This window comes from Oratosquilla oratoria, chromosome 26 (assembly GCF_046742065.1).
Source record: "Oratosquilla oratoria isolate Oo_2021 chromosome 26, ASM4674206v1, whole genome shotgun sequence".
In the NCBI taxonomy this organism is placed as follows: Eukaryota; Metazoa; Arthropoda; class Malacostraca; order Stomatopoda; family Squillidae; genus Oratosquilla; species Oratosquilla oratoria.
Window position 1 is genome coordinate 56,105,031 of NC_134802.1, and position 22,260 is coordinate 56,127,290.

Genomic DNA, 22,260 nt, shown 5'->3' on the forward strand with positions numbered 1-22,260 from the left:
GTTAGAACCAGTACTTTATTGTCCCAAAACAAATAATATTGTGGTTCTCAGGATCATAGAATTTGTAGTATTGAAAAAACACATATCTTGTAGTTCTAGGAACAATATCATTTCTGATTCTGAGAACCACAACTCTTGTGGCTCTGAGAACCTTATCAGTTATGGTCATAAGAACTTTGGTTCTAAGAACCGTATAATTTGCAACTCTTAAGAAGTATAACTTTGTGTTTTAAGAAGCTTGTGTATCTAAAATCATATATGTTTCTAAGAAGCATGACAGTTATAATTCTAAGAACTATATAAATTGTTCTAAGAATTCTTTAACTTGTAGTGCTAAGAATCACGCCACCTCTGGTTCTAAGAACCACACTAGCTATGGTTCTAAGAACCACTTTAATTGTGTTTCTGAGAATCGTATCACCTGTGGTTCTAAGAACCATATGGCTCGTAGTTTTAAGAACCACATCACTTGTAGTTCCAAGAACTACATACCTTGTAGTTCCAAGAACCATTAACTTGAAGTTCTAAGAACCATTACTTTCAGATCTAAAGAATATATCACTTGTAGTTCTAAGAACCATATTAACTATGATTCTAAGAATCATTATCTGTAGTTTTAAGAACCATATCATGAATGGCTCCCATAACAAAGGAACCACTGCAGACTTTAATACACAACATAGTATGGATAAAATGCTTAAGTTATAATACGTGACAGGATATCTTTAGCATAAATAAATATAAAAAAGAGGTGCTTAAATATCTCTATATCTCTACAATACGAGAACAGCATCTAGTGTGTTTATAGTAGGTATGTACGATGTATGCTATCTATATGCACATGCGTTTAAGCGGAGTTCACCTACAACGAGTCTACCATCACTCGGGGCATTGTAGTCGACTCGCAAGCGGACGAGCCTGTGATAAGAGTCCTATTATCACAAAATATCACATGCATCCGGAGAATGTAAAGGATTTATTATTGTAATCCTAACCCCAGGCTCCTTGGAGGTTACTATGAAGTGAATAAAATCTCCTGGCGTCAGCCAGAATAAAATATTAAATGGATAAACATCCCACAATCTTACATAACCTGTTCATGTTGCAAGTTCAAAAAGACACTTGAAAAAAGGCCTTGATAAATATGTGAAATCCAACCCCAATCTAACTCATTTATCAGCATCGTGAGCTCATGTAAGGACTATACTTTTGATGTTTGCATCTCCTTTGTAACCTTGACAACCCATTACCACAGACAACCTTACCTAACCAATAAAAAGGGTAGGTCGCCACTAGCAACCAAAACAACAAGAGACGTAACCCAGAAGAGAATACAATTAACAGGTTCCCGTTTGTATGGTACCACATCCACCCACTCACTCTCTCCCTCTCTCTCTCTCTCTCTCTCTCTCTCTCTCTCTCTCTCTCTCTCTCTCTCTCTCTCTCTCTCTCTCTCTCTCTCTCTCTCTCTCTCTCAACCCTTAATTCAAGTCCCACTGAAATGTAAACGTATTATTCAGACCCGTTGTACCTATTCCTCCTCTTAACCCCCACACCTCCCAGTATGTGAAATGAACTGCCTGGTTTAAAATAATCAATAATTTAGTGACTTTCTTACAGACCAAGTCACTCAGCATTATTTCATGACTGGTGACTTATCTTCATTAAAATAAATAAATGAATAAATGGATAAATTGTTACTTTTAGGCCTATACTGTCTTCATATCTGCTACACTCGTCAAAGCTTCTCTGGCACCTCTTGGGTATGGTATTGTCCCCAAGCAAAGAAGCTCCACCTACTACTATCTCTCGCTTCCCCCACACTGGAGACCAGTGGGTAGAAGGCTGCATCCTCTCTTCTTACTCGAGTGACCAAGGTTCGAATCCCTCAGGTGTATGGCTTCACACGTAATCAGTACGTATGTTTTCACCCTGTCAGGTTTGCTAGGTCACTTCAACATACACACAAAGCGAGTCCCAGTACTCCATGCTATTCTAGCCCTTAAGCCTACATAACTAAGGGGAATCAGTAATCAGTATGTTTGCGGCCTGTCAGGTTTGCTATGCCCCTTTCAACACACTGCACACATATACAATGCAGGCTCCGAAAGCTAATACTACGTCAGCCCTTGCACGGTAGCCTACGTGACTAAAGGGAAGCGGAAGCTCTTGACGGGACTGTAAAGTGTTGAAGCCAACTGTCGCTTTACACGCTTCATACCTCCACCTCCATCCGACTCTCACTCCTTTATTCAATTTGGCCGCTGTACTGTGCTGTTGGTTTAGGTAGGTTCGGTTCCCACAAGAGCTCTTGTGAAAGGCGGCTCTACCTCCCTCTCCCGTCTTTGAGGGTGTTCACACGGTCGAACGGGTCGTCGAACGCGGTTCGACAGACACGTGTTTACAAGTGATGTGTGAACGTGTGAACGGGGTATTTGGTTGTCGAACACGTTGTGAAAATTACCTTTTGAAAGTGGGGATGGTTACAACTGCCATGATTTCCCGGATGATAGGATTTTCTATATTATTATATTTTTTGTGTTGTTTCAGTCGTTATTGTTGACTTCACTAATATTGTACTCCCCTATCTCCCAACACTCTCTACACTCCCAGTCTCTTCCTTTCAACTCCCATCCTATTTCTCCCCGTGTCCCCCCTCCCATTGGCCACCTCTCCCTCCCCTCCCTCCCCTCCCTCTCTTTCCCCCACGTTTCCCCTCTAGTTAGGCAGGCACTCCACTGCACCTCCTCCCCCCTTTCTCCCCCTCCCCCTCCCCCCACGTTTAGCTAGTTCCCCTACTACACATACACACATACACACACACACTCGATGGCGCAGCTGGTAGAGTTCCCGGCCGCCACTACGGCGGTCCGGGTTCGAATCCCTCCCAGGGCTGAAATAATTTCAGTATCGCTGCGCTGCGAGTCGTTACTCCAACTCTCGTGGGCGGGGAGTTGGGTGTGTGTGTATGTGTAAGGTCACAGCATTACCCATAGATCGGTCATATACGAGCTCTGAGCTCTCTTCCTGGAGGGAAATAGCTGTCGATCACGAGCCCCTCCACCCCATGATCCCACTCAGCATTTTTGGTCACCCTGTAGATGTGGGTTCGAATCCCGCACCTACAGGGGAAAGGGTGGCGGGAAGGGTAGATGAAGACATGGAATGTCTTGTGAATTGGTGTGACAGTTTCGGCCACAAATTAATACATACAAACTTGATCTTGCGAGATACAAAAACGGGCCACCACGAGCATAGCTCCCCTTCCCATGTAATACAACTAGGTAAATACAATAAGTCATAATCGAACATGTCGACAAAATACCTTTCAGTCCACAATATATTTGATTAAAAATTATTAAGTACCTATTTACCTTTTCCATACAAAAAAAAACACTCAGTATTTAATAATTTACAATTCCTATGTCCTTTCATATGAAAACATGATTATTTCGACAGAGATGCACATAATATCCCATGTTCCTCCAGTTTCCATTTTCTATAATCGTTTGCGACAACATTCCGTTTTCTTCCATCTTATTAAAAAATGCCCCGTCTTCTTCTTCCAGTTCTCCATCCCCATTCCATTTTCTAATTTCCCCAACACCACAAACTTCACCACTTTTCCCCACCAGTTAGTATTGACACCACCATTGATACAAGGATGGTGGTGGTGTTTTTGTAAGTAGTAATGTTGTAAGTGGAGCGCATCGTGGTGATGGTATATATGTATATGTGTTGGTGATAGTGATCTCCATAGTGAGGTGGTATCCTTAATAAGAACAATGACAGTTGGAGTGATGTTATAGATTAGTGAAGATGGTGACTTTCATCACCATAATGAAATAACTTGGGCCCACTATTCAGACAGGGAAAGGATCCGAGTTCGAACCCCCACCCCCCCTCCTCCAGCCCGGGAGAGCCGTTCGCTTGTACAAAGGAGAGGCATTGTCTGCTCTCCTATAACGCATGCGCACAACGCTGTCGAGCGATGTGCGTGGGAATTCCGTTACACACTACCTCACCTCTTCCCTTGCAACCAGTATGCCTTATGAGAGAAGGAAGGCACATAGATGGACAAATAACTATAAATACATAAATAAACAAATGAATAATAAACACAAAGAAACCAATTCACATAAATTCATTCAAAAACGTATGTTAAAAAAATTATATCTGTAAATATATCATTATCATGTAGATATATATTTTATATAGCAATAGTAGCATATATTTATATAGCAACAGTAACATAGAACCCATCCAAACATTGACAATTTTACATTTACAAAAATAATAGCAAATGAACACATAAATTATCCGTTACTGTGGTATGCTTTGTTATATTTCAGTTAAATACATTTTTCTTATTCACACTACTGAGAAATAAAGAACTATCCTAGTGTAGGACAGTTATTCATACGACAGTTGGCCATTTATCCAACATTACTGTAATTCTCATTTCATTATATTACATAGCATTCGGTTGTTACTGATCATTTTACAATGTTATCCCTTTTGATCATATTTAGAGGCAGGAGGTGCTAAGATGAGAGGGAGGGTGGAGGGGTGTGGAGTGTATTCAGGGATGGAATGGGTGGGAATGATTTTATGCCTTTTCCTTTTTTGCTACCTCCCTTGTAAGGGGGGAAAAGCCTTGGTATATGTATGTATGTATGTATGTAGAGGCAAGATTCAACATGTCGTTTGATAGTATACATAAATCATCTTGCTAACTTGGCAAGTTTTGTATGTGAGCAAAATTGCTAACTCCAATTCCATCGAGCAATAGAACACCAAATCTCTAAGTTTCTTTTTCGAATATTTATTCTGCCCAGCGACAAATGATTTGATTCAGTTGGGATTTACTTCCACAAGTTTAAGTATATTTCAATTTCTCCAATGGGGCATGTCGTCGCTATCACGAAAGCGGTTCTGGACAAGTCCAACCGACTATATTCAGTTACAAAAAATATCCACTACTTTAACGAGGTGGTGTTCCTATTTTGTCCTTCAGACAGCGTGCCAGTGTATGAGGATTTGTGTGTATTTTAACTGATTTTTTATTACTGTTTAAAAGTACACCCTGCCATAATCAGCCCCATTATCAATACTACATGTATTACAAGTGATCAAAACAAGTGTTTGGTAATAAAATCATAGTTCTTATAGTCATGACAAATCATCATTCTTCCAAATGTTACATATCTCACTTTTCATCCTATAATCAGGTTTTCGTTTGATTTTATAATATAGATAGAAACGAGAGACAGCACAAACGTTGTGGCTGTATCACCTACTTCGTTTTCGCGGGCTTTTTCTGGATGGAGATTCAAAGATGGAAAGCATAAGTATTAAAACACGCACAAAATCATTCCTATACTGCATAAAGTGCTTTAATAACTATATCTAGATATATCAATCTAAATAAACAAAACAAGGTACGATATTTCTAACTCTACGCGAATAGATTAAATAAGAAAAAATTGCCACCGACGGTCCACCAACACATTCGGCCGCATCTGGTCCGCCCGGGCAACTAGTGTGGTTTCTTTCCCTGTGCTCTACAACGGCGCGATAGCACAGTACTATAGGAATTATCTATTATTGGGCATACAAGCACAATGCCCAATCTGTAAGCATCTGGATTATAAACAAATAAAAGGAACAGATAAATAAATTAGATAATAAAAGGTAGCAACGTGACGATCCATTCCTGGTAAATAACAGAATTTGTCAATATCTGAAGAAGTGCGATTTTTTCAATAATGAAGTCAATCAGATAATCATTAGATAACCCATAATCATGCAGGAATTGTAAGATTATTTTTGAAACACTGACATCAAACGCCAGTAGACAAACATTAAAATAATTTTGAAATATTTGTGTACACTTGTAACAGGCTTCCCAAGAGTATTAGTGCTAAATCACATTTGGTACTTAAAATATTTTAAGTATATGTATGTATGTATTTAAAATATTCTGGATAAGCACCTACTATTTCCTATGTTATCATATGTGTTCAAACATTACATTTCGATAATTCAGGAGTAACAACACAAAGCTGTAAATTCCTTGCTGCAACATTTTAGTTAGTAACATAATGACGACATAGCCTGACGACAGAATAGTAGAGTATGGTGGAAAGGGAATTGATGTATAAAGAATAAATACATCCGATGGATTTCTTCACCTTAAAAATTGTGGATTATTGTATCAATATACACACCTGCTCACTCTTCCAATTTCTGGATAAGGTAATGTTTGGTAATGTAAATATGGCTTCCCCGTGCACTTGCAAGATTGTCGACATTAACTTGTTTACGAATTTGGCCACTGGGGTGAGATATCAATAAATATATATGTGAATGTTCCAAATATAGATATAGAAATAGTGACCATACCTCCATATTCAAGTTTATATATATATATATATATATATATATATATATATATATATATATATATACATATATATATACTGTATATATATATATATATATATATATATATATATATATATGCTAATAAGAACACAGGTACGTGTGTTCACTTATGCAAAGTACACCAAGTGGTCTACTTTGCATATGTATATATATATATATATATATATATATATATATATATACTATATATATATTCTTAGCACTTCAACATCTATATTTCACTAATGCTACTATAGTCAGCGCAAGGAGAATTGGCCGATAAGGCGGGGCTAGGAGATTTCCCGGTGTTGCCACATGTGGGCATCCATGGCGAGAACGTGCATGTGGATGCAATGTTTTCTGAATGCAGTATGAGGGGGGCGGGGCCAGAGATTAGATGTAGCGGCAACGTCGCTCTCTCATGCACATATGCCATATCTAGACTTAAAGAAACGAAACCTTTGTATAGAAAACATTGCTTTGATTTTTACCTCAGTGGTGGTGTGTGACAAAAAATTATAATATAATCATATGAGGCAACATTATAAAATTATAAAATAGAATTATAAAATAAAATGAAATTATAGAATAATTATATGTGGCACCACAGGGGAACTCCCAGTGCTCCGCCCTAACGGCCAGATCTCAGTGCAACGGGTATAGTCGATTCAATTCAGCCAACGCGAACTGATATAGGCGTCAAAGACACAATAAAATATTCAAAGTCCTACGCCAGTCTCTTTAAACAAAGAAAATCTAAAAGAAAATCAGGACTACAAACAATAATGTTGGAGTAATTAGAAATATAGGTTAAGAGCAATAGAAAATAGATTCCTGTGTTCATAGATGAACTGATCTAGATCGTCCGTAAGAAAAAAAAAAAACGGAAAAAATGTCAGAACCAGGACAACAGAAAATGGAACCAGGACAACAACAACAACAACAAATAAATAAAGAAGGACAATCAGGTGGTATAATAAATTAGGAAATTTGTATTATGAATAAGGACAAAAGCAAATGTAAAAAAGGACAAGAGCAAATGCTTAATGGGGAGACGCAAATGTAATTAGCACAAACTTAGTTAAACTACGGACAAAATTAATGACATTAAGAACAAGAGGAAATTTAAGTAGATCAGGATACTTAGAAGAAGGACAAAATAGAAAATAAGACAAAAAAAATTCAGGTAAAAAAGAATTGGGATAAACTCAGACAAGTAAAAATTGACCAACAAACCAGTTCAGATTTAGAGCAATAAACTCAAAATAACAAAGATAAAGAAAAAAAAATTATTAGGCCAACAGACTTAAAACATAACCCGGATAGATTGAAACAGGACAACCAAATAAGGACAACAAGAAAAGGACAGTGATCTGGTAACACTACCCAATTGTTGTTTCTGTTTTTGGCTGGTTCAGGTAAATGTCAAAGTCGACAGAGAAACACAGGTCAAATCACAGCTTGGTAAACTATATCAAATGCTTCAACTCACCTGCTGCACAACAATTTGTTAGACTACAGCAAATGCCACAACGGATTACAACATAATATAACTTCTAAAACTAAATAAAACACTAAGAATTCAAATAAAACTGAAACTATAACTAGACCTAAAACTAAAATATTAAATCTCCGAAACTATAATTCACTAAAGGATAGCAAATGCTGCCTATGAAATGTGGAACTCTACAGCAAGAACCAGCTTGAGTCAAATTAAGAGAATGTTTATTTATTTATTTATTTATTTATTTACATATTTGTCTTACATCCCTCAAACATCTCATCTTTTACGTTTCTTTTAATATCTTTCGATCGTTTTCCTGTCCCATCCTTTAAAAGATCAAGTATGTTTGAGAGAGAGAGAGAAAGAGACAGAGAGAGAGAGAGAGAGAGAGAGAGAGAGAGAGAGGGGGGGGGAGGGGGGTACAGAGGGAGAAAAATACACAGAGACATATACAGAGAGATGTACAGTATACAGAGAGACAGAGAGAAAAATACACAGAGACATACACAGAGAGAGATGTACAGAGAGACAGAGAAAGAGAGAGAGCGAGAGAGAGAGAGAGCGAGAGAGCGAGAGAGAGAGAGCGAGAAAGATACAGAGGGAGAAAAATACAGAGAGAGATACAGAGAGAGAGAGAGGGTTGGGGGTGAGATACAGAGGAAGAAAAATAATTATATTATATATATATATATATACTGTACATACAGAGAGAGAGAGAGAGAGGAAGAGAGAGAACGCGCTCGCTCGCCCTTACGTCACATGACTCCTACTCAATAGTGGTTTCTCTTTAAGTTCGATTTTCTTCCTTCTTGCCATGGATTTGCGCCAATAGCTTAACCCTTGCTCTCCTCTTGCACCACTACCCCCCCCTCCACCCACCCTCCCACGTTCAATTATTCGTCCCCCACCCCCTCCCTCCCTCCCCCTATCGCTGCTGCTACTGTCTCGCTGTCCGATTAGAGGTGGCTGGGACACTACTATGTTATGCGATGATAATGACAATGTTAATAATAATTAATAATAATAATGATAATGATGATGATAATAACAATAATAATAATAATAATAATAATAATAATAATAATAATAATAATAATAATGATAATTCTATTTGGCACTGAATCAATATACATGAAATGCAGATAATGAAAAGAACATATGATTCGAAATAACAATTACAAATGCCGAGGATTCCCGTATTTAGTAAACATTCTCAACTACACACACACACACACACACACACACACACACACACACACACACACACACACAAACACAGTGATAGATATCTGGAATAAACTGAATGAGAAAACAGTGAGTGCAAAAAATATACAAGAATTTAAGATCAAACTGGATGCTGAAAGACACAGTAGCGGGACACTATGAGTATAGTTCTCTTCCCGTAAAATATAACTAGGTAAATACACATCGTCCACAGGCGTCCAGACTGTTACCTGTACAGTGTAATAATATCAATTTTCTTAGTCTCACGCAACTATGAGGAACAATCCCTCATTTACAAAAACACACTCATTCTGTACTATAGTAATCACGTTACCAAACATGAATAACCCGCCTCTTTCCCTCGATTGAATTGTTTCATCTTTCGAACATTTTCACCTCCCCCACCCCGCCGACTCGAACTATTTTTGGACAATATTATAGAAGAGAATTTGCACATTTAGGTTCGTATATATCTGGAGAAAATTTTCCTGAGGATTGTCCCATTAGACCACTTTACTCTCATCCCTTTTTTCCAGTTCATGTCATCTAGTACTGTCATTTTAGAACATCAGTAGTAAAATTTCTAAAAGCAAGAAAAAATAAAATCATGTTCTCTCGTTTGTTTTACCTCGATATTATTGATTCTGGGGAAATTCTTAATTCAAAGCCTGAGTTTATGTCGAGTGTTATTTCTTTTATGTGTTCTTGGTAGTTTCATATCGTTTCGTTGTTTAAACACAAAGTTTCGTACACGTTGTCCTCAGTTCATATTATGTGTTGTTGTATTTCAAATTTAAGAAAAAATTAGGGACTGTAGACTTAATTCTTTTTATCACATTTAATTTCATTTATTTCTATGTATTTTTTTATTCCTGGCAAGATACATATTTTCCCCTGAATATCACTGATTATCTAATTATATCTATTTCTTCTTCGAATAAAGTTTTTCTTTTTTTCGTTGTGTTGATGCACAACCATGTTTAATGAAAATTTATTATGCGCTTGTTGTGTTTGTTTCGTTTTAATAATTCATGTTTTCTTTTTCGTTTTCTTTGGTTGATTTCTCCATCTTTTTTCACTCAGTCGTATACACTTATTCCTTGTCGCTGTTTTAAACTTTAATAATTAATATTTTCTTTTTAAAGAATTATGAAATCCAATGAATATCTGATCTGCTTGTCGTTTGCTTAATTTTATTTGGAAATTCCAGAAAATTTCCGTTTTCTTTTACTTTTCGATCCCGATGTCGACACACATTAGCGCAAATCGTTTTCTACTTGTTCTGCGTGAAATTCTTGACCCTTTTCTTATTTTCTTCTTTAACTTACAACATCAAACAACAATGAAAAATATTTTCCTTCCCAATAAATGAGCAATCCAGTCTTTTGAGAATAAAGAATATTCCCATTTTCTGTTCATTGGCATTTATGCACACCTGTACTAATCGAGCAAGTAAATGCTTGGAAACCGATTTATCACCATTAGCTGCATTTAGTAAGCTAGTTAATGGAAAATACAACAGTAGTGTTGATAAGACAAATTTTACTGTCATAGTCATCATTATTATCATCGTCATCATAGTCACCATTACTATTATTATTATTGTTGTTTTTATTTCATTAGTAGTCGTAGCAATTTAATTAAAGCTTTTCTTCTGTGAAAATAATTATATTGTAAATACATTACAGCAGGAATGGGGTCCATGAATGATATAGCATTGAATTATATATAGTGGGGTCGCTGTGAATAATTAGGTAAGGCGTGATAGGCATGGCTTCTTTATTTCCAACGTTTTTCGTAAATCTCTCTTTCATTGTATTATTCATTGTTACTTCCTCCATTTCCTCAATTTATCAACTGATTAGATTATTTCATCTTTGTTTCGATCATAAAACCGTTAAAGAACATTTAATGCTTCGTGTCTTGTTTTTTCAAATTTAATTCATTACATCCTGTACCAGTTTTCTATTATCTTTTTCTTGTATTCAGTGTTGACAAGTCTAACTAAATAGGTAAATGGTTAAAATATCATTTATCATTGTAAAAGCCTTGACGCACGTATAGTAATTTGCTAGAATTAATTATCGATTGCCGCTTTTTTATTATTATTTTTATAATTAACGGGGACAGAATGTGTGAACAATGATTTTCATATTCTTGACTGCTTATAGGATTATATATATAATCATAGAGGATTTCATTTTAACGATCTTTCCGAGAATTGACACCCTGACGTGATAGATAGGTTGGAGAGTCTTATTAATAACTACAAAGTTATGTCGATAGAGATTAAAATCTGTCCAGGGTCACCCATATCGAATAGGTTTTGTATGAAAGATGAGACAAAGAAGCTCATACACACAGTCGCAGGACCCACTGCTAACTGGCACGTCCCTGATGGCGAATAGGTAGAATCTTCATAGATATATGAATTACCGTCATAATGACGGCGTGGACCATTGGGTACCCTATAGATATATAGAACTTCACCGAATATAATGAATAAGGTGACACCAGAGAAATATCTCACCAGGAACCAGTTGGCAGGGAGGTGAGATTACTGACAAAATCAATTAATTCATAAAGAAACTCCCCCATGTCTATTGACTTGTAGAAAAAATCGAAGGTCGGGTGTCTCGTTATAAAGGATAATCAAATTTGAATAAATATTATAAATATTTGTGGAAGGAGGGTGCAGACAAGGTAACCATATTAAGACAGCAGGCCGGGACTCTAGTAATGGATTTAAATTGGACAAATTTAGATTTAAGAAGTAATTGGACAAGAATTCATTTACCAATAGAGTGGTTAACGAATATATTAGTCTTAGTAACCATATAGTGAGCACTAAAGATATTGTTATAAGAGGTTAGATGAATTTATGGATGTGGATGACAGATGGTAATGGACATGTAACAGTTTACTTCGTTCTTATGTACTTAATAATAATTAATAATAATAATGATAATAATATTAATAATAATAGTAATAATAATATTAATAATAATAATAATAATGATAATAATATACGGTTTATTGTGTATAGCATTACTGCTGAAAATATACAGTCTACAGAATTATGAAATTATAAGATATAAGTGTAAAGATGTTGTTACAATCATTAGAAAGAAATAAAAAACAGTAAGCTAAGGAATAGCCTTGTTGTGCAACATTGTTATTTCTTGCTGTTGGTTAACTCCACAAACTTAGGTATGGTACTTATGTTCTGTAAGGAAGATGTCAGTCACTGCACTGCAAGGGATAAGTTTTGAACACCTCCTTACAAGAATAAAGAGTACAAGGTGCGAATTCTTGGCACTGTGCCCTCCCCACATTCGTGGTTGGGTCTTCATCATCCTCGAGAAACGACATGACGTCACTGAACCTGTCCCCCTGGAGCGACATGACGTCACTGTTGCTGGCTTTACTTAAAGTCTGTTATTTTGAAATTGACGGAGATTTCCCTATTCTAGTGACACTAAAGAATGAGTACGAGCCTTTGTTTAATTATATCTATCTAATATAATTTCCTTGCCTAGTTACCCCTTGCGTTCTTGTACGCGTTTCGCCAATAATTTTGGTTTAATAGCTGAAGATAGTTTTCTCCTCTAATAAATCTTTGCCTTTTTAATATGAACAAGGAAGCTAGAGAAGGGGTGTAGGAAGGGAATGCTGATGAACTGGTGGAAGAAGAGGGGGCACCTAACTGCATAATATTATACGATTTGAGTTTCACTATTCATACATATCATGTGCTGGAATTTGGTTGGAATTTTGAGGCAAATTAAAGTCAACGATATTAATCATTTACGATAACACCATTATATCAAAGTAAATTAATTACTAACCGAATTTATTTTATTGAATTCTCTGTGGAGGTAACACCGCCAAGTTTTGTTCTGGGCGCATTTGTTATACTCGTAGGTGCCTAAGTTGCATGTTACATTTGTGTCAAAGGTTTTCTTTGGACCATTTTAAGACCTCTGAGACGCAAACAACTTAACCTGGTAAGGTACTCAGTACGTTACTCTGGCTACAAATGCTTCGCATAACTGAATAAAATATTCTGGTACCACACTTAAGTTGGTCCGTATGCTGTGAGAGAAATTGTAGACGATTCTAAAGACTGAGATTTCCCTCAGACGAGTGGTAAGATTATCCAACAATGGACAAAATCAAATTACAAATCAAATTAGCTACTGCAATCGAGAGGTATTCCATGAAACAGTTGGAGAGTACGTTGGGAGTACATGTATATTAACAGCAATCGAAGAAAATTAAATAAAAATAAAATATATTTGTGGGAAGAAATTGTGAAGTTTGCGTTGAACCCAGCCCAGCTTCCCGCGTGACGTCATGTCGCAAGGGAGAAAGGCGGGAACCGAAAATACCTTGAATTTACCATCCGCTCTAGTATCCGCAGACCAATAAGCCTGTGTAAATACTAAGAAATATTTTAGTTTGTTTGTTTTTGATATATCAAAGTACTTCCATATATCTACCTTACATTCTTTATTCCAACTGTATAAAACGATACTATTTTCAGCCAATGTAAATTTGAGTTGGTAAACAAACCTTAGCATCAACCAATCACAAACCAAGAGATGGGACTACTTTGTTTATTGTAAAAATATAGACCTTAATCTCAGAATACGCCTTACTGTCTTGGAGGGAGATGGATAAAGCGAGCAATATAAAAGAATATATGCTTTTGGATCACTGGGATAATTATCCCAGGAATATAAATTTCCTTGTAAGCAATGCAGTAATTTACAAACGCATTTTGCACGCGTATACCAATCAACATCCCTCCCCACATGAATAACCTTAAATATAGTTAGCATTTTGCAATGTTTCATTGGTTTTATTTTAGCAAAAGGCAAGTGATTGCATAATGTTACAACGAATTCAATGTCCTGTTTTGCCACTGACATACATTGTCAAACATTTCTTCATAGTAAACGCGAAGAAGTCAGTAACAGTGCCAGGGATAAATAATCTAGTTACACTGTTGCAGTTGTTTATCTGACAAAGTGGACACTGTTTGAATTGCATAATTGATCCCTGTTTGCAACGTTAATCTCACGCAATGGAAATTTCTCCTGTTACATACTTGATCCCTATCTACTCTCTCTTTCCCGCGTTTAGTAAACAAACTCAGATATGTCACCATGACATAAAAAAAAACATTAGAATTTTTCATATCATCGACTACAAAAAATACTAGAATACTAAAACGAAAGACAAAGCAAAAATACAGTTCACCAGTAGTTAGAAGCTTATTCGAAAACGTATCAACACAATACAACTACAAACTACAACTCAACGGCCGTGACGTCACATTATGATCTCCCCCCTCCCTCTCCTTTGATCTTCATCCACCAGAGGTCCTTCCGACCTGTCGATATAATGTTACAATATGTGTGAAGATCTGGAATCTGGGATCTTTGTCGTTGGGAAAAGTGTAAACACTAGACTCAATGAGTAAGATCTACTGCCTGATGTTTCGGTCCTTGTCCTAGGACCATCTTCAGGAGTGATGAAATAGAGTGTTCAGAAGTTCTACAAGAACTTGTTCTACGAGGGCTGGTCCTACAAAGACTCGTTATTCAATGCTTCTTCATCCTCCCCTTCCCTGGCCCCTAGCCTTCCTTTCCTGGATTCTTTTCCTCCGAGATGAAAATGGAATAAAAACGCCTGTAGTCACCTGAAAAGTTACGCCTGTCAGGTATACCTGATACCTGAGGAGCACACACACTCTTTATGCATACCTGTCAAGTTTGTCAGATCGCCATGGATTCTTGAGAAGATGAGTTGTACTTTCTCTCCTTATTATCTCAGGCGACCTGACAACTGATCGAATTTTCATCAGTTGTCAGGTCGCCTGAGAGGCTAGTTTTTCCCGCCATACACTATCAGGTATACCTGACAGGCGTGACTGTTCAGGCGTACCTGTCAGGTGTACATGATAGTGTATGGCCGGCCTAAGAGTAGTAAAATGAAGAATTCCATCCGGTTGGGCTGGAGATGCGCTTCACTGAGATAGAGATGATCGTTGTGGGATCAAGATCGTGATTGGATCGAGACAATATCGAAACCGGATCGAGGACGATCAAGATTGGATCGAGACTGGATCGAGGTAGGATTAGATAGGATCAAAATAGGATCGAGACTGGATCGAGGTAGGATAAAATAGGATCAAGACTGGATCGAGGTAGGATCAAAATAGGATCGAGACTGGATCGAGGTAGGGCCAAAATAGGATCGAGACTGGATCGAGGTAGGGTCAAAATAGGCTCGAGGCTGGGTCGAGGTAGGGCCAAAATAGGATCGAGACTGGATCGAGGTAGGGTCAAAATAGGATCGAGTCTGGATCAAGGTAGGATCAAAATAGGATCGAGACTGGATCGAGGTAGGATCAAAATAGGATAGAGACTGGATCGTGGTAGGATCAAAATAGGATCGAGACTGGATCGAGGTAGGATCAAAATAGGATCGAGGTAGGATCAAAATAGGATCGAGACTGGGTCGAGTTAGGATCAAAATAGGATCGAGACTAGGTCGAGTTAGGATCAAAATAGGATCGAGGCAGGATCAAAATAGGATCGAGGTAGGATCAAAATAGGATCGAGACTGGATCGAGGCAGGATCAAAGTGCACCATTTCACTGCGGAGTGGGAAGAGTCTCCCCTTCAGCTGAATAAAATCGCGGTTTTCAGAACAAACGGAAACTTCGTAATACGCCAGATGTTTTAATAAAGCACCTGGGGTCGAATTTATACCCCTAAGTCTACACATAAATCTTCAAAATGGCGGACATTTGACCTAAATCCCTATGTCGGCGACCTAAACGCTTATGTCTAGACTTTGCGTTATGATGAGGTTATGTCTAGACATAAGCATTTATGTCGCCGACATAGGGATTTAGGTCAAATATACGCCAGATTTATGTCTAGATCTAGGGGTTAGGATCTTTTATAAAATCGCCCCCCTGAACCTCGATAAATTAATCCATCAACACAGTCCTCATCCGACTTTCATTGCTACTCGAAAGTAAGAACTACTATTTCGTCATCTTGGTCCAGCCTTTCTAGTCCCGCATGAATAACTTCATGTCACCCCTACGGACCAGCATCATCCATTCTTTTGTAAGTGGAGAATGTTGAATCACTCTTAATTTCTGCTATCCTTTCCACATTCTTCCTCAAATCGCTCTTTTGCCATCTCTGATTCAAGATCACAGAAATTGGCTACGATAATGTGAGAATAAAGGCTCGAGAGTTATGAACTAAGAGCCAGAGCTCATGGACATAAATTCAAGAATTATATTAAAAGAGTCCCAAGAATATGGAATATGCGGAACAAATGTCTACATATACGTGGTTAAGACAATAGGTCCCCATACTTCAGGAGTTAAGAAAACTCATATTTTTAGAACAATTTAAAACTAATCTGCCACTCAATCTCAGACTTTTCTAGAGGAAAGAGATTCTTCCTGTCTAAAGGAAGCGTCTCATGTAGCTGATTCATATGTACTTGTCGATAACGAGCTCGACATTCCTAAAACAATTTATAACCTACGCCCTTGTCTAAGTGAGCCCGGCTCTTCATCGAATGTGCCTTGAGAAGTCAAGTATGGTAATATGGGAGAATTTAAGAATCAATATAGATACAAACCAAAGTCAAATCAAACCCTTTACTCTATATGTAGTTCTCGGAATCAAGTTATTCCGTGTGCTTGTTGGAATAAAATTGTTCATCATATTTCTGAATGTAGGAGAAAACATTGTTTCTCTTCTCATTCACAACTAGTATTTACTTCAAACAATACCACTGGAACAATTACCCCAAAGCCTGAAGTTAGACCCGTGCAAGGTAATAAGACTTACCTTGCACGGATTCGCATCCTTATATCTCCAGAGCTACTCTTCTGTGTCCGTTAATAGAAAGGACACCGACATGACGTCATATCGGCAACAGGTGTAAGATGATCGCACTACAAGTGCAATAGTTGCATCCCGTGGTAATGAACGCATCCAGCACTTCGCCACTGATCTAACATGAGAACACACAAAAAATGTGATGCATCATAAGAACAAAACAAAACATATACATCCCCCCTACAATATATCATGGAGCAAACCTACCTCCACATCCCCAATTAAGACAGATTCTTCAACTCAGGTCCTTTCATATACAGTACCTGACCCCCGTTTTGAACCAATCTTCATGAAGGGAACTATAACTAGTGATTCCAGTGAAAAGTCAATACCCATTTCTATCCTTAGAGACACAGGGGCCATACAAACTCACATCATAGAGTAGCGAGGATCAGAAAATTTACCCTATACAATCACACTTTAAACCCACTATCGGAGAAATAATACCTGAAGTACAGGAGATCCGTATATTTCGACTACTATCTGCAGTCCTCTTCAGCAGATAGTAGTCGAAATATACGGATATCCTGTACTTCTTATATTATTTCTCCGATAGTGGGTTTAAAGTGTACATTTACAAATGTGTAATAACATTACAGTCTCCCATTACCCTATACAAGGTATACCTTTGTACTGACATCGTAGAGCGAGTTGTAGTTGCTGCTATTATTAAAATGCCATTGGAGGGCATCCAGTTACTTCCGTCAAATGATTTATCTGGCAGTAAAGTCACCTGTGGTCACAGAGAGATCCAGTAACAGAAGGCTTCTCCCAAGACGATCTTTCTATATATCCAGTATCTGTTAATACCCGTATCCATTAGAACAGAGGTTCTCATTAGGGGTGAAATTCACCCCCAGGGGGGAATTTTGGGTTTTCTGGGGGTGATTTGTGACCACAGTCAGTTTACGCGGTGAGGAAAGCAATTATAGGTTTTGGCCTATCTGGCCTGTCACCTGGGCTGGATTTATACTAATTTGGGAAAAATATATACTAATTTGGAAAAAAATAAAAGGGTTTTTAGTAATATTTGCATATTATTTAGAATGCACTTTTCGAAACAGGCGATCTTGGAAAGGAGGGGGGAATGACATTCAGACAAATGGTGAAAGGGGTGAATGGGCCAAGTAAGGCTGAGAACCCTTGCATTGGAGGAAACAAGATTCCTTCCTTAGAAAACGGTTCTCCTGTTCTTACTGAAAGTTCTAGAATATCTAGAATATCTAGGGAGTCTTTGATTAGTGCGCAAAAAGGGGACAAAAATTCTTTAGACCCTCAAGGATCAATCTGTGTCTAAAACTCAATCCGATACCATGTTTCGATGTTATTACCTGGTTGAAGGTACTTTTATGCACAAGCGGTTAGCGTCTAATGTCCCTATGGATCAATTGTGGCAAACTAATAGCCATATTGTTGTCCTTTTTACCATGCGGTCACAAATCCTATATATGGCCCATGTAACTCCTTTGGCTGATCACCAAGGAATCAGAAAGATTATGACACACATACTAAGACATTTCTATTGGCCTCTTATTAGGGAAGATTTTCTGACATGTAGGTTTGTCTTACGTGTTAAAAGGTAGGCAAACCCAATCAAGCAATCACCAAAACACCCTTACAACCTAGCCCTGCTCTAGAAAAAACCTTTCTCTAAGATACTAATTGACTGTGTAGATCAATTTCCCCTTTCTAAGAAAGGAAACAAATTCCTCCTCACAATCCTCTATCTAAACACACGATTCCCTGAAGTTATTCTTCTAGAACATTAGACCCAACACCTTCCCGCCCCATTGAAATATTTCCCTCTTGTAAGTTTTCCTCGATAAATACAGAGCTACCATGACGGTAATTCTACGTCATACAATTTCAAAGCGTCTCTTGAAAATTTTGGAATCAAACAAACGGTGTCTACACCATACAATCCCCAATATCAAGGTGCTATTGAAAGATTCTATGGTACAATAAAATCCATGCTAATAAAGCAGGTCTTGTAAAACGATCAAAACTGGGAAACAAGACTTTTTTCCTTATTCTTTGTAGTTTGGTATTCCATCCAAGAAAGTACAAGTTCTTCTCCAGCTGGACTCGTATTTGGACACGAGGTTAAAAAGTACTCTAAAAATGCATACAGAAAATTGAATGAATCCAGAAAATCCTGTGAAGGTTAATCTTTATGTTCAAAGAATGTTAGGAAATTTTAAACCAGCTTGGAGGTTAGCAAGACAAGATTTGACACAAACTCAGACCAAGATGAAACATGACAAAAGGACTAAAGTTAGATATTTCAAGATACGAAATGAAGTGTTTCTGCATATGCCGTTACAAAGAAAAATCACTTCAGACAAAATATAAGGGTTCTTATACTATTGTAGAAAGAAGGGATGATTTAAATTGTGTAATTTCCACCCCAGATAAAAAAGAGACTATGCTATATAAACTCTCTTGAAAAGTACCGTTCCAGGAATGTTGTTCAAACAAATAACGTGAAAGAAGACAAAGATGAACAAAACTTGCCTCACCTTGAACTGCCATTGCAGAATTCTTTAGCTACGAAAAAAGATGAAAAACTAGTCAGTTTAGGAGCTGAATGTTAGGATGACTTGGTGAGTGTAATCATTTCATACCCTTTACTAACTGTCGACGTTCCTACACAAAATTCCACTGTACTACATGAAAAGTTAACCCAAAACAAATGTATTAAAACTCATCCATACAAACTTAATCCAAAGAAAAAGGATATCTTCTACGAAGACTAACATAACCTTCCGTCCTTAGTCATCACTTTGTTTATTAGCTCCTAAAACATGTGGCAAACACAAATTAGTGATGCATTATCGAAAACTGAATGGCTTCATCAAGCCCGATGTCTACCCACCCTGTCTGACTTGACCTGTAATCGTTTTCTCAAATGTACTTGCAAACTTCATTCTCTTTCCCTGTCTTCACTTAACAATATTCATTTATGCAATAATTACGAACAGCACCTTTATGTCGTTTCGTCTCTTGAAGTCTATCCTACTTTGTTCAAATTTTCTTTGAATATGATCTACGTTGACAATATAGGACTCGTAGATAGAATGGAACATTTTAAAATATATTGAGATTATTTGCAACGTTTTGAATCTTGGTTAATAACGGATGACAGCTGCCGAACTTTAGTGATCTCATAGTTTCCTATCTCAGTAAGTTTATTTTACCCAAGACTGGTATGGTTAGACGATGTAAGAAAGTTAATGATGAAGAACATAAAACTCGGAAATTATGCACTGGGGCACTAACGAGATTTGAGGATTATAAATTACTTATCCTCTGAAAAAGAGCGTTTTCTCTACTTCGTCTGCACCACGTACAAGCTTAAATTATCTCAATAAATCAGTCTAATTTAAACAGAATGTGGTCACTTCAGTCTAGTACGTGCGCGTTCAATGTTTATAGCGTAAATCCGTGCTGAACGTTGATATTATCCTTTCATGTTTGATATTTATATTATCCGTCAGGCTTAACGTTTGAATTATCAGACAATGGTAGCCGGTACAATTTTTCTTCTCTCCATCATAATTCCGATGCATATATTACAAAAAAGAACTTCTTTCATTATCAAAGTCATCCTGTATAATTCAGATATTCATACATTTTTATTATTCTATCGTGGTGATGTTATAAAAAAAATCTTGTGGATTCGCATCCTTATATCTGCAGGGCTACTCTTCTGTGTTCGTTAATAGAAAGGACACCAACATGACGTCATATCGGCAACAGGTGTAAGATGATCGCACTACAAGTGCAATAGTTGCATCCCGTGGTAATGAACGCACCCAGCACTTCAGCACTGATGTAACATGAGAACACACAAAAAATGTGATGCAACATAAGAACATAACAAAACATATGCATCCCCCCTACAATATATCATGGCCCTTCTACGTTTATTATTCTACAAATAAATCTGAATACCCGTTAATTTCCTATCGCATATGTCTTGTCTGTGTTCAGACCGCCAGACCGGTCGGTCTAGACAGGGATCGCTTAGGACCACATTCAACCTCCCTACCCGCCCCTGAGCGTAGGTCAAGACCGTAACTGTCCTTCCCAGTGTATGTTCCGTTTCTGACTGCTTATGTTTTCTGTATGTGTGTATTCTCTTGCTCTCAAAAGTGTTCTTCAGTGCGAAGTGAATAGCAACTAATGTTAGCCAAATTAAATCCATAATGCCCACGTTCAGACTATTTTTTTCCGAAGCATCATCGAATGTGTTCGACAGAGAGAGAGGGGGGGGAGAAGGAAGAGGGGGAAGAGAGAGAGAGCGGGGTTGGGAGTGAGAGAGAGTGGGGGAGTGTAGGAGGGAGAGAGAGTGGGGAGAGGAGAGATGCAAGAAGACAAAGAGAGTGGGGGGAGACATCTGACGGGGTAGACCAAGGAGAGAAAGGCATAACGAGAGGGACAGAACGAGTATGGAAGGTGACTAATCAGAGAATCAGGATAAGAACACGTTAATATTCGAGGGCACATAACCGTACATTCAAGTGCATGGGCACTTGTGTAAAGCCCACTCCATCACGACAACCATCCATACCCTCCCCTTCCACCCGCCACCTAGACGGCATGGTTGGGAAGCTTCGTTCTCCCGCCACACGCAGCAGCAGCAGCGACACAAGCCTCCCTCCCGCGCTGGCGAGCCAGCGTCCGCCATTTCATGAACGCTACACTGCGTCGACTCAAGAAGCTAATAAATCGACTTCGGCGTTTGGCCTTCAAAACCTCTGCCTAACCGCTAAAGTCGTATTGAAATAAATCCCATGTCTTAGATCTTAAACGCATTTAAAGACGAATAATTCTCCATAGTATATATCACGTACTTAGTCAACTAATTCTATTTCAACAGTAATCTCACTTCTTTGACGGTTATAACATTATTCACTAATGACATTTAGCATGAAAAAGAAACCTATTTCCATAAAATTATTACCAGCACAATGATAATAAAATAGAAACAGCAGCAACAACATAAAAATAATGATAAACACTGTCCGACACGAGTATCTTAGTGTTGTAGTTTATAAAAATAATAATTTAATAAAAAAAATATCCTAGTTCAAAAATTCAAATAGCTTGTACTAAACTATACTATGATATGATGCCATTTTTTATCATTTATATACACAACAC

At 37.7% G+C, this 22,260-nt stretch overlaps 1 protein-coding gene across 2 annotated transcripts in view; it reads right to left on the reverse strand.

Moving 5' to 3' along the window:
• The window catches only part of LOC143039233 (facilitated trehalose transporter Tret1-like), a 164,748-nt gene that overhangs the window by 87,716 nt on the left and 54,772 nt on the right, over positions 1-22,260 (reverse strand). The window lies entirely within an intron of this gene.